The sequence below is a fragment of the Pristiophorus japonicus genome, chromosome 4, assembly GCF_044704955.1.
Source record: "Pristiophorus japonicus isolate sPriJap1 chromosome 4, sPriJap1.hap1, whole genome shotgun sequence".
Taxonomy (NCBI): domain Eukaryota; kingdom Metazoa; phylum Chordata; class Chondrichthyes; family Pristiophoridae; genus Pristiophorus; species Pristiophorus japonicus.
Window position 1 is genome coordinate 126,043,585 of NC_091980.1, and position 13,897 is coordinate 126,057,481.

A 13,897-nucleotide genomic window follows, 5' to 3' on the forward strand; every position below is an offset into this window, starting at 1 on the left:
CAAAAAAATAAAAATTAGAGATGGCAGTGCAGGTTGTATGTCAGCACTGTGATATGTAGGAGTTTATGGACAGCGAGACTGTCCCCAATTGTCACATCTGCAGAAAATGTCTCTCGCTTGAGACACTCCAGCGTCTGGAGAAAATAACATAAATCTGAATTAAAAAAATATGAGTAACAGAAAGGGTAGATAAGGATAATGTAGTGGACATAATATATTTGGATTTTCAAAAAATCTTCATTAAGCCATAGTAGACTCATGACTATGTGTAGAACATGTTGGGCTAGATATTGCCCTCCGCGCAAAACTACTTTTTTACAAAAGCTTTCCTCCGCCGCAGTCTATGGGGAGATACCGGAGGAATTCAGTACTTAGTTTTTTTTTTCTCCGTGGTGCAATGTTCCGGTCGGGTACGGGGCGGAAGAGCCCTTGCAGCAGGTCTGCCGCCCCGATCAGTCATCAGCGCATCACGCTAATGTGTCACAACGTCTCTCCCCTTCAGTTAAAGGCGAGGGCCGCTGCAAATTCTGCAGCTATTTCAATGGTGCCCACTAGGCCACCAGGGAGGGTTTCGGCCAGGCCAATAGCCTGGCACCCAAGAGTGGCTGCCAGGTTGCGTGTTGGCAGCCCGGTCGAACCCGGGGGCATAACTGTCGGGCTGACCTGGCAGGCGGCTGGAAAAAAAAAATAACATGACGGCCATGGCAGTGCGTCCTCCCCCTTTAAGGGTGGCCATGTCGCCATTTCATAGAGAGTGCAATGACAGCAAAAGCTGTCGGGGGCACCGGCCGGGGGTGGGGGGGGCGGGGGCTGCTCCCGGGGGTCAATTTCCGGTCAGGGGCAATTTCGAGAGGGCAATTTCACCAGATGATAAGAGGTCGGCATGTACTTGCCGCGGCTGGAAAACAAGTGGAGCAGTCCCGGACACCACTCCACTTCTGAAGAATTTCTAAAATGGTGGCCCCTCCACGGAGAGTCGGCGGCCATTCCGCATCGCCCCGTGGCCACCACTTTCAGGCGGTCAGAGGTCTTATTGAAAGGAAAAACTTCTTTACCCTGCGATTGGTTAGAATGTGGATCTTGCTATCACGAGGCGAATAGTATAGTTGCATTCAAGGATAAGTACATGAATGAGAAAGGAATAAAAATATATGTTGATGGGATTAGATGAAGAGGGGTGGGAGGAGGCTAGTGTGGAGCATAAACATCAAAATGGAACAATTGGGCTGAATGAACTGCTTCTGTGCTGTAAATACTTTCTAATACTTTGTAATACTTTATATGCTCCTGACTATGTAACTCTAAGTGCTGATGTGAGTTATTCATCTCAAATTGGCTGCTGCATTGACTTACATAATAGTGACTGTACTTCAAAAGTGATTTAAAGTGTCACTAAGAGAGTGAGGAGAGAGATTAGGAAAAATGTCCTTACAAATGTGACTGTTGGTGCGTGGAACGCTTTACAATCGGAGTGGTTGAGACAAGGCAATGACTGCTCTGCATTGAAGTGCCAACCCTGATTCTCCGTTCAAGGTTCTCAAACTTCTCTTTTCCAGTGAGAACATGTACAATTTACATAATCTCTTCGTCATAATCCAATCCCCTCAATCATTCTGGTTGCTGTCTTCAGTATCCTTTCAATAGCTGCAATATGCCTCCTGTACTGTGGTAACCAGGACTGTACACTGTGATCTTATCTTTAATCAGGCAGCCTACCTATTTCTGATAGATCTTCACACCAGCTACCAGCCTCCTTCACATATTCATTAATCCCTCCTATCTAGGGTTGCCAGCTCTGGTTGGACGTATTCTAGGACATGACCTCCAGCCTCCAACCTTCCCACCCCAGACTCTCGCCATTGGTTGCCCGACACGTCCATCCTCAGGGAGCACCGCCTTCCCACGTCAATTAGAAAATGAACTGACTCTTTGTTACACGATTGGATGTTTCTTGACTGTCAGTCAAACAGTTGTTTTGCCCCACCGCTGATATCATTTTTGATTCCCCTCTGATTTTTCTTCCAGCTTGCTCATAGCAGTGTCAAGGAGATTAATTCTTCATTCCTGGAGATTGCACGACAGTCCAGCATGGTTAGCCACCCTACTTCTAGCTCCAGAAACTCATTATATTGTCTCAACTCCATTTATATAGTCTGCTTCAATGGTCGTCCTTTCTAACTAATTCCATTATGCCAGTGATCTCTGTCTCAATACAAAGCTACCCCTGACTTGTCTTGTGATTTCCAACATATTAGGATCAACAAGTTCACTGTAAACTTAATTACATTAAAATTAGGTCTTTAAAATTATGAAGGAGTTCGATAAGAGAGGCGTTGAAAACATTTTGCCACTTGTGGGGGAGTCCAAAACTAGGGGCCAGAAATATAAAATAGTCACCATTAAATTCACTGGGAAATTCAGGATAAACGTGTTTACCCGAAAGAGTGGTAAGAATGTGGAACTCAATACCATAAGGTGCAGTTGAGGATAATAGCATAGATGTATTTAAGGAGAATCTAGGTAAGCACATGAGAGAGAAAGGAATACAAGTATATGCTGATAGGTTTAAAGTAAAGAAAAAAGAAAGACTTACATTTATATAGCGCTTTTCATGACCACCAGACGTCTCAAAGTGCTTTACAGCCAATGAAGTACTTTGGAAGTGTAATGTGGGAAATAAGGCAGTCAATTTGCGCACAGCAAATTCCTACAAACATCAATGTGATAATGACCAGATAATCTGCTTTTGTTATGTTGATAGAGGGATAAATATTGGACAGGACACCGGGGATAACTTCCCTGCTCTTCTTCAAAATAATGCCATGGGATCCTTTATGTCCACCTGAGAGCAGAAGGGGCCTCGGATTAATGTCTCATCCGAAAGACGGCACCTCCGACAGTGCAGCACTCTCTCAGTACTGCACTGGAGTGTCAGCCTAGACTTATGTGCTCAAGTCCCTGGTTAGATGAAGAGGGGTGGGTGGAGGCTTGTGTGGAGTATAAACGCCGGTTGGGCCGAATGGTCTGTTTCTATGATGCTGCAGACTTTTTGGGCTGAAATTTCCCCCCTCTTTAAGATCCATTACCGTCTCAAAGAGGCCATTCTGATCAGAGGCAGGTGGATGGTCCGACTCATCTGAAATTGCCCCTGGGTTCGGGGTGGCAGAAACTGGTTTCCACTCCACCCGCTTGCCTGCCCCATCGGGCACGCGCCGACCCCTTACCGCCCAATGGCAACCTCTTTCCTCCCTGCGGGAGTGGAGCCTCTGTCACTCGGTGTCCCCGACATATATTTCCCGGCGGAAAACTGCCAGTGGCTGGGCGACACCTCTGCCCTTAAAGTAGAGGGTGCACTGCTGTGGCCGCCATTTTATTTTAATTGTCGGCCGATTCTAAAGTCGGCCCGACAATACCAGCCAAGTATTCGGCCAGGCCGCCACCAGGCTGCCCGGCATCTCCTCTTGGGTACCATGACACTGGCCTGGCCGAAGCCCGTCCTGGTGGCCCAGTTGGTGCCACTAAAGTGGTTGCAGAGCTCGCAGCGGCCTTCCCCTTTAACTGAAGGAGAGGGACGTTATGATGACACCGCCCGCATTCCGCCCCACTCCCACCCCTCGGCCGCCCCAACTATTTAAAAACGTTCAAGAGGCCAATTTCCCTCTATTCTCCGCCCCATAGATTCAGGCGAAGAATATTCATTTAATTCGAATTATCCGCCCCGTTTGGGGCGGAGGGCTATTTCTAGCCCAAGTGTACTATCAATCGAAAAAATTTCGAAGCATATTTCTAAATGGAGTTCAGTGCTTGAAGTTGATTTAAAAAAAAGAGTGCAACACAGTGTAATCAGGTCTTTGTGTTGCCATGGAAACAAGAGGTTAACCACTACAGTGTATATTCTCTGACTCTTGAGAAAATCGTCTGACTTCATACAACAACCTCCTGACCAACATTCCCTTTAAGCTGTGCGACCGCGTAGCACTCTGCAGCTCCCGCGCAGCCAGCTCACCAGATTTTAAATAGGAGAAACCAACCGCGCATGCGAGGTATTTTGAATGACTGTGCAGCCTTTTAAAGGGGCCGCGTACCCCCTAAAATTAAAGGAAACATTGCATCTGATTTGAGGGTTTTTTTGTGATTTCCGCAAGCCATACACCTGCTGGGAGAGCTGCCGGACAATATACTTCCAATCTACCACCAGAGAAAGAAAGAAAGAAAGAGAGGAGAGAAAGAGAGCAAGAGCGAAAGAAGGAGAGAAAGAGATAAAGAGAAGGAGAAAGAGAGCAAAGGCGAAAGGAGGAGAAAGAGATAAAGGAAGGAAGGAAGGAAGCAAGGAGGTGGGAAAAAAGGAAGGAAACGAGAAAGGAAGGTAGGAATTAAGAAAGAACTCCATGGTAGATTTAGAATAGTGCTGTTTGATGGTATAGGACGACATTTCACGTTTCTATAAATGTTGCTTCTTGTTACTATAAAGCTCAGTAAAAATCAAGGGAGCCGAAAGCGCCACGTTGCGGAATGCAATGGCTGCCGATTTTTCATGTAATGGCCGCCATTTTTTAAATTCCAATCCCGTCAGTGACCTGCTCCCCCTCTACTGCTCCTCTGCTGCCGATCTGTCCTAAGTGCGTCATAAGAACATGCACCTCTGATGATCCCCCCACAATGGTGAAATTCCGCCGAAAAAATCTTGTTCCCGCCGCGCGGTGCCAAAAGCTGTTTCTTCCTGCCGCTGTAGCCCTTGTAAAATGGTGGTGCAGCTCCCATTTAGGGGAGGGCCTACTACCGGTGCCAGCATGTTTTTTTTTTGTCATCCGACTGCCATGTTGGGCCAACAATTATGCCCCCGGGTTCGGCCAGGCTGCCAACAGACAGCCAGCACCCCCTCTTGGGTGCCAGGCCTCTGGCCCAGTGAACCTAACTTAAACAATTGCGCAGCTCTCCCCTCTAAGTGAAGAGGAGAGCCATGGTGACGTAGCGCCGTGATGATAGTCATCAGCGCTACGCTGATGGCTGACTGCGGCGGCCACTCCACCCGCCCCCAACCTCTGCCCCTCAAGTGTGCTCACTGCCCCATTTCCGTCCCTATTATGACTGACTTCCGGTTCGCCGAAAAAAAAAGTCAAAGAGTGGAATTTTGCTTAAGAGGCCACCGCATCCAACACGCCGGCAAAAACACGAGAAGCAGGGTAGGTGCGCCTTGTTTCCAGTGGTGAGCAATGTCGGCCCTACGCTTTCGAAACAAGAAATGAATGGCTAATATTTGTTTTTTTAATAACATGACATAAATTAGACTGAGACAAGCATTCACACTGCTGCTGGACTGGGGCAGGAATTGGTTCTTAACAGGGGTATCAGACTACGATTTGGTTCACAGGAGATTGACTCAAAAATAATAGAAAGCAACTGATCTTTGTCTCATTCCTTATATAAGTTTCACTCTGGCTCAGTGGTAGATCTCTCCTCTCTAAGACAGTAGGCTGCGGGTTCAAGCCCCATCAGAAACCTCAGCTCATAATTTGGGCCGACACTTCAGTGTAGTACCAAGGGAGCGCTGTACCATCGGAGGGGTGATTTTTGTGGAAGAGAATCTACCCTCTCAGGTGGACGTAAGAGATCCCACAGCACTCTTCAAAGAACAGCAAGGGAGTTCTCCCAGCGTACTAACCAACATTTATCCCTCAAGCAACATCACTGAAGGAACAGATTATTTGGTCATTTTCACACCACTGTTTGTGGGACCTAGCTGTGCACAAATTAGCTGCTGTGTTTCCTACATTACAATGATAACTATGTTTCAAAAGTACTCCATTAGCTGTAAAGGACTTTGAGACAGCCTGAGGTCATGAAAGGCACTATATAAATGCCAGTTCTTTCTTACATGAACAGACAAAAAGCATTGATGGCTGCTATCAGGAACTGCTGTCCCCTTTTCTTTGCTTGAAACCAGTCTGACAATCCAAGCAAGGGATGATAAAAGCAGTTCAGCAGGGAAAGAACATGTCAACCTGAGGATTAGGTCAAATAAAGTGAATCCACAATCAACACACGGATTCTGTTTAGAAAAACAGCAAAGGATTAAACTTTGCAACTTTTCACAGCACAAATCAAAATGATCCTACTAGAGGTAGGAGCAACATAGTACAGTTAACAAAGGATTAAGACTTTGGACAAATGAAATGTGACTGAGAACTGTTTAGAATGCCTGTCTGTTTGAATAATGCGTTTCTACCAGAATTCTCAATTCCTAGATACCGCAATGTAAAATACAATTTTCTTCCCCCTCCAGTTATCTCTCTTTCTCTGTTCTCCTGTTCTCTGATGATAAGGGATGTCTGCGATGGTGAATGGAGCAGCTTTCTGTGTCTTTTTCCCATTAGCCACAAGTACACCCAGGTTAGGTGCAGCATGAGATAGATTCAGGTTACTGCACTCTCCCAGTAAATACAGCTTTACTGAAGAAAAATCACGTCCACTCCCCACACCAGTCCTCTGTCCTCTTTGATTATGCCGAATTATAGGGTGAGAAATCTCCCGTTTACGGGGACGCAAATGCCTTTGCAACCAGGCGCAGTGCTGACATCGGCTCCCGCCATTTTGAGTGTGAGTTTAGCGGTAACGCTGCGGCTTTGCACCCAATCTCCTGTGCCAGGAGATCATGATGTTATCGCCGTGCGCATCGCCCCAGGCCTGAGATTCACTTACGCCCCCTGCTGCAGCGCTGGATGAAAACACCGTCAGCTGCAGGAGTTGTGGATCGGGCGGCCGGCCACTACCAGGGCCATGATTAAAGGAGAGGTGGCCGAGGTAAGTAAAAAAAAATTTACCTTTGTTGTTTCAGTTTTCTTCCCCGGTTCCTGCTCACGATCCTGATCGCGCAGGATCGCTGCGGCCTTGGTGGTCCAGGTGGGTCTGTTTTAAAATGCAGCACCTGCAGCAATGGCCCTTTCCAATTAAGGGAGGGAAGGGCCCTTTAAACACAGCCGCACTGCACGGTCCAGTGTGTGCAATGCTGCTGAGTTCTCCGCCCCGCCTGCATACTTTAGCGCTCCAAGAGGAAGTGGAGCGCTTGATTTAGCACTACACTTCCTTCCTGGAGTGCTAAAGCCAATTTTTTGAAACTTGGAAGCATTAGCGCCCTGCTTTAATTTTCCCAGCTTTCAAAAGTTACTGCCCCAAAGGGGGCGATGATGAATTTCACTCCCATAGACTCTTACATCACTGAAGGAGGCCATTTGGCTCATTGTGCCTGTGCCAGCTCTTTGAAAGCATTATTCAATTACTCACACACCCCTGCTGTTTACCCAGAGCCCTGCAAATTTTTCCTTTTCAAGTAGTAATATTCAAAAAAGACTTGAATAAATACTTGTGAAAATAGGGACAACGTTTACAGAGCTATGGGGATTGAGCAGCGGAATGGGGTGAAGTGGTTAGCTCTACCATAGGGCTGGTACGATGGGCCAAATGACCTCCTTCTGTGCCGTATCATTCTATGATTCTATGAAATTATTATAAAGAAAGAGGCTTGTATTTATACAGCACATCTATTGACCTCAGGATGTTCCAAAGCGCTTTCCAGTAATGAAGTGCTTTTGAAGTGTAGTCACTGTTGTAATGTAGGAAATGCGGCAGCCAAATTGTGCACAGCAAGCTCCCACAGACAGCAATGACATCATGACTGGATCATCTGATTTCACAGTTGATTGAGGGATAAATATTAGCCAGGACAGCAGGAGAACTCCCCTGCTCTTCTTTGAATAGTACCATGGGATCATTTAGATCCACCAGAGAGAGCCCGACAGGCCTCGGTTTAACAACTCATCCAAAATACGGCACATCCAGTAACGCGGCTCTCTCTCAGTACCACAGTGGAATGTCAGCTGGGATTACATCCTCAAGCCCCTGGAGTAGGGTTTGGATTTACACAGAGGTGTGAGTGCTGCCCATGAGCCAAACTACAGTGAGACACTTGAGGGTTTACATTCCTCTGGTATATAAGAACATTAGAAATTGGAGCAGGAGTAGGTCATTCGGTCCTTTGAGCCTACTCTGCCATTCAATAAGATCATGGCTGCTGTACTACCTCAACTCCACTTTCCTGCACTATCCTCATATTCCATTAATATACACAAATCTATCGCTCTCAGTCTTGAATATACTCAATGACTGACCATCCACAGTCCTCTGGGATAGAGAATTCCAAAGATTCACCACTCTCAGTGAAGAAATTTCTCATCGTCTCAGTCCTAGATGGCCGACCGCTTATTGTGAGACTGTGACCCCTGGTTCTAGTCTCCGCAGCCAGGGGGAAAGACTTAGATTTATATAGCGCCTTTTACGACCTCAGGACATCTCAAAGCGCTTTACAGCCAATGAAGGACTGTTGAAGTGTAGACACTGTTGTAATGTTGGAAACGCAGCAGCCAATTTGCGCACAGAAAGCTCCCACAAACATCAAAGTGATAATGACCAGATAATCTGTTTATTTGTTATGTTGATTGAGGCATAAATATTGGCCAGGATATCACGGAACACTCCCCTACTCTTCTTCGAAATAGTGCAGGGGATCTTTTACGTCCACCTGAGAGAGCAGGGTGGGCGTAAAAGATCCCATGGCACCATGGTTTAAAGTCTCATCTGAAAGTCAGCACCTCTGACAGTGCAGCACTCCCTCAGCACTGCACTGGAGTGTCAGCTTAGATTTTTTTCAGCTCAAGTCTCTGGAGTGGGATTGATCCCACAACTTCTGACTCAGAGGTGAGTGTGCTACCCACTGAGCCACAGCTGACACAGCCAGTGGAAACATCTCCCAGCATCTACCCTGTCAAGCCCTGTAAGAATTGTATGTTTAATACCTCTCAATCTTCCAAACTCTAGGCACTATAGGCCTAGTCTACTAAATCTCTCCTCATAGGAAAATTCCTCCATCCCAGGAATCAGTCTGGTGAATCTTTGTTGCACTCCCTCTAAGGCAAGTATATCCTTCCTTAGGTAAAGAGACAAAATCTTTACATAGTACTCCAGGTGTGGTCTAACCAGTCCCACTCCAGAGAGTTGAGCATATAAATCTAGACTAACACTCCATTGCAGTAAGACTTCTTTACTCTTGTACTCCAATCCATTTGTAATAAAGGCCAACATACTATTTGCTTTCCGAATTGCTTGCTGAACCTACTTGCTAACTTTCAGTGATTCGTGTACAAGGACACCCAGGTCCCAGTGAATACCAACATTTCCCAATGTCAGGAAGGGTTATAGGAAGGGAGGAACTTAATACAATCACGATCACTAATGAAATAGTACTCGGTAAAATAATGGGACTAAAGGCGGACAAGTCCCCTGGTCCTGATGGACTTGATGGCTTACATCCTAGGGTCTTAAAAGAAGTGGCAGTAGAGATAGTGGATGCATTAATTATAATCTACCAAAATTCCCTGGAATCTGGAATGGTCCCAGCCGACTGGAAAACCGCAAATGTAACGCCAGAGAGTTGAACATATAAATCTAGACTAACACTCCATTTAATAAAGAAGGCAGACAAAAAGCAGGAAACTATAGACCAGTTAGCCTAACATCTGTCCTTGGGCAAATGCTGGAGTCAATTATTAAGGAAACAGTAGCAGGACATTTGGAAAAGCATAATTCAATCAAGCAGAGTCAGCATGGTTTTATGAAGGGGAAATCATGTTTGACAAATTTGCTGCCGTTCTTTGAGGATGTAACAAGCAGGCTGAATAAGGGGGAACCAGTGGATGTGGTGTATTTCGATTTCCAGAAGGCATTCGATAAGGTACCACATAAAAGGTAACTGCACAATAAAAGTTCACGGGGTTGGGGTAATATATTAGCATGGATAGAAGATTGACTAACTAACAGAAAACAGAGAGTCGGGATAAATGGGTCATTTTCCGATTGGCAAACAGTAACTAGTGGGGTACCTCAGGGATTGGTGCTCGGGCCTCAACTATTTACAATCTATATTAATGACTTGGATGAAGAGATCAAGTGTAATGTAGCCAAGTTTGCTGATGATACAAAGATGGGTGGGAAAACAAATTGTGAGGAGGACACAAAAGATCTGCAAGGGGATATAGACAGGCTAAGTGAGTGGGCAAAAATTTGGCAGATGGAGTATAATGTGGGAAAATGTGAGGTTATCCACTTTGGCAGAAAAAATAGAAAAGCAAATTATAATTTAAATGGAGAAAAATTGCAAAGTGTGCATGAAACACAAAAAGTTAGTATGCAGGTACAGCAAATAATCAGAAAGGCAAATGGAATGTTGGCCTTTATTGCAAGGGGGATAGAGTATAAAAACAGAGAAGTCCTGCTACGAATGTACAGGGTATTGGTGATATATTTAAGGAAGCATATACTTGCATTGGTAACTGTTCAGAGAATGTTCACTAGGTTGATTCTGGAGATGATGGGGTTGACCTATGAAGATAGGTTGAGTAGGTTGGGCCTATACACATTGGAGTTCAGAAGAATGAGAGGTGATCTTATCGAAATATTTAAGATAATGAGGGGGCTCGACAAGATGGATGCGGAGAGCATATTTCCACTCATAGGGAAACAAAAACTAGCGGACAGAGCCTCAGAATAAGGAGCCGCCCATTTAAAACTGAGATGAGGAAGCATTTCTTCTCTCAGATGCTTATAAATCTATGGAATTCTGTGTCCCAGAGAGCTGTGGAGGCTCGGTCATTGAATATAATTTAGGCGGAGATAGACAGATTTTTGGGCTATAAGGGAACAAAGGGTTATGGGGAGTGGGCAGGGAAGTGGAGTTGAGTTCATGATTAGATCAGCCATGAACTTATTAAATGGCGGAGCAGGCTCAAGGGGCCAGGTGGCCTACTCCTGCTCCTATTTCTTATGTTCTTATGTTCTCACCATTTAAAAAATATTCTGTTTTTCTATTTTTCCTACCAAAGTGGATAACTTCACATTTTTCCACATTTTATTCCATCTGCCATGCTCTTGCTCACTCACTTAACCTGTCTATATCTTCTCGCAGGCTCTTTACATCCTCCTCATAACTTACTCTCCCACCTAGCTTTGTATCATCAGCAAACTTGGATACATTTACACTCGGTCCCCTCATCTAAGTCATTGGTATAGATAGTAAATAGCTGAGGCCCAAACACTGATCTTTGTGGTACCCCACTAGTTACAGACTGCCAACCCCAAAATAACCCATTCATTCCTACTGTCTCTTTTTTGTCCGTTAACCAATCCTCAATCATCAAGGGATTGGGGATATTATATTACCCCCAATTCCTTGAGCCCTAATTTTGTGTAATAACCTCTTGTGTGGCAGCTTATCAAATGCTTTCTGAAAATCCAAATAAATTACATCTATTGGTTCCCCCTTATCTACCCTGCTCGTTACAACCTCAAAAAACTGTAAAAGATTGTCAAACACGATTTCCCTTTCATAAATCCATGTTGATTCTGCCTAATCTTATTATGAATTTCTAAGTGCCCTGTTACCACATCCCGAAAATAGATTCTAGCATTTTCACTATTATTGATGTTAGACTAACTTGCTTTCTTGAATAATGGAGGTGCATTTCCTACCTTCCAACCACATGGACCATTAGAAACTAGGGAATTCTCAAAGGTCAAAACCAATACACCCACTATCTCTGCAGCCACCTCTTTTAAAACCCTAGGATGTTGGTCATCAGGTCGAGGGGATTTGTTGGCTTTTAATCCCATTAATTTTTCTCGTACCATTCCTTTACTAATACAAATGTCTTTAAGTTCCTCATTCTCACTAGACCCTTGTTTCCCCACTTCTATGCCTTCTCCTGCCTTCTATACTCAAGAAAATACAAGCCTAGTCTATGTAATCTGGCTTCAGTATTTAACTATTTACATTCTTTGTTCTTTGCATTTGTATAAGTCCTTTCTTTTAGTTTTATACTACCTCGCTCACTTCTCTTATTGACCAAGGTTGATTAATTATGTTGTATATGCTGATTATGGGTGTATCCTCTATGTGTAGTCACTGTGAGATTGTATAAGATGGAGACTTGTTTACCTGATGTACTATCAATAAGGTTCACACCATGTACATACATGCTGGCACCACTAGAGTGTGTAACTGGTGGAGACTGGAAGTTTTCTGCCCTGGTGGCAGGGCCCTGTGTGCTGAGCACTCTGGAGTTTGGAATAAAGGACCAAGGTCACTACAGTTCTAGTACAACATATTACCTTGTGGAGTCATTCATAAGTACACGATAGACATAACAACTGGCAACGAGAATAAGGACTTTCACGCGATCATTGCTACCTTTGGCTCACTAAAAGACTTTGCAGAGGGATGCCTTCACAGAAAGACTCATGCAATATTTTGTGGCAAACGACCTGACAGAGGAGACGGACACATTGGCAGTGAAGCACAAGGCTATACTGCTGACTAGTTGTGGGACTGAGGTCTACCACCTCCTCAGGGACTTGCTGACACCCACGAAGGCCAAGCATAAGACATACGATGAGCTGACTGAACTAATTCGCAACCAACTTAAACCAAAGGAGAGCATCCTCACAGTCAGGCACAGATTCTACATGCACCGCAGACCTGAGGGTCAGGAGATTGCAAAATATGCTGCCGACCTCAGGAGACTTGCAGCACCATGTGATTTTGGCATACACCTCAACAAAGCATTGCAAGATATCTTCGTTATAGGAATCGGCCACGTGGGTCTCCTTCACAAGCTACTATCTGCCAACACCGCAGTCAACCTGCAGAAAGCCATCGGCATCAGTCAGGCATTCATGACTTCGACCTGCAGCACCAAGCAAATCATTCAGCCTATGGACTCAAACCTGGCAAGTACTGTACACAGAATGGTGCCTTTCACAGGCAAGACTGTAAAACGTGGCTCTGCCCAGGGCAGAGAGCACAGACCTCAGGGTTCCAGAACTCAGAGTCCGCCGAGGGGTGCTAATCGAGTAGCACCATGCTAGCGTTGAGGAGGAAACCATAGGGCTCACCAGTGTCGGTTTGCTGAGTATGTATGCAAAGCCTGTAACATGAAGGGCCATCTCCAGCGTATGTGTAAAAAAAATATGACTCACTGTCTATCAGAGGAGTCGGTAGATGACTTTGAATCCAGCGGGGAGTATAATGATTTGGCCAGAGAGGCAGCTCGGCCCCAAGAAGAAGTGTATGGAGTGTATACCTGCACCACCGATTGTCCTCCGGTGAAGATGGAAGTCGAGATAAACGGCGTTCCAGTCTTCATGGAAATGGACATGGGAGCGAGCCAGTCAGTGATGAGCCAGGACATCTTCGAGAGGCTATGGAATGAAAAACGACCCGAGCTGGTTCCAGTACAGGAAAAGTTGCGCGCATACACCAAGGAGCCGATACCAGTCCTTGGTAGAGCGGATGTCAGTGTAATCCATAATGACATGGTGCATAAGTTACCTCTGTGGATTGTTGCAGGTGATGGCCCAACGCTACTCGGAAGAAGGTGGATGGGGAAGATCCAGTGGAAATGGGAAGACCTCTTCACTCCAGCAATTGCTGTCCCCTGTGCTCAGAGGCAATGCAAAACCTCACCTTCGCTTGGGCCAGGCACCAGAGAACAGACCAGCGAAGCACCTGAGGCACGGACCATGCATCACGACTGCGTGGCAATGATCTGATCTAAAAATACTTTCCCGGCTCCAGTGGCAGGACTCCTGGGGAGGAAGATCGAATTCACAGGTACCCTTCCAGCGTTTGTGGCAGAATCGCGGGAGAGAAGGATCAAGGCAGTTGACCTCGAGGACCGAGGCAAGATGGCGCTCCTGCTGCAGCGAGGAGCAGAGTGGCTGAAAAAAAAGATGGCCGCGGCAACATTACGAGGTGCAACGCTGAGGGACCAACACGTGGTGTCCAACAAAG

The 13,897-nt window shown here is 45.6% G+C and overlaps 1 protein-coding gene across 2 annotated transcripts in view; it reads right to left on the reverse strand.

The window, feature by feature from the left end:
* The window catches only part of LOC139263058 (dedicator of cytokinesis protein 2-like), a 770,661-nt gene that overhangs the window by 56,195 nt on the left and 700,569 nt on the right, over window positions 1–13,897 (reverse strand). The gene's annotated exons all lie outside the window — the stretch shown is intronic.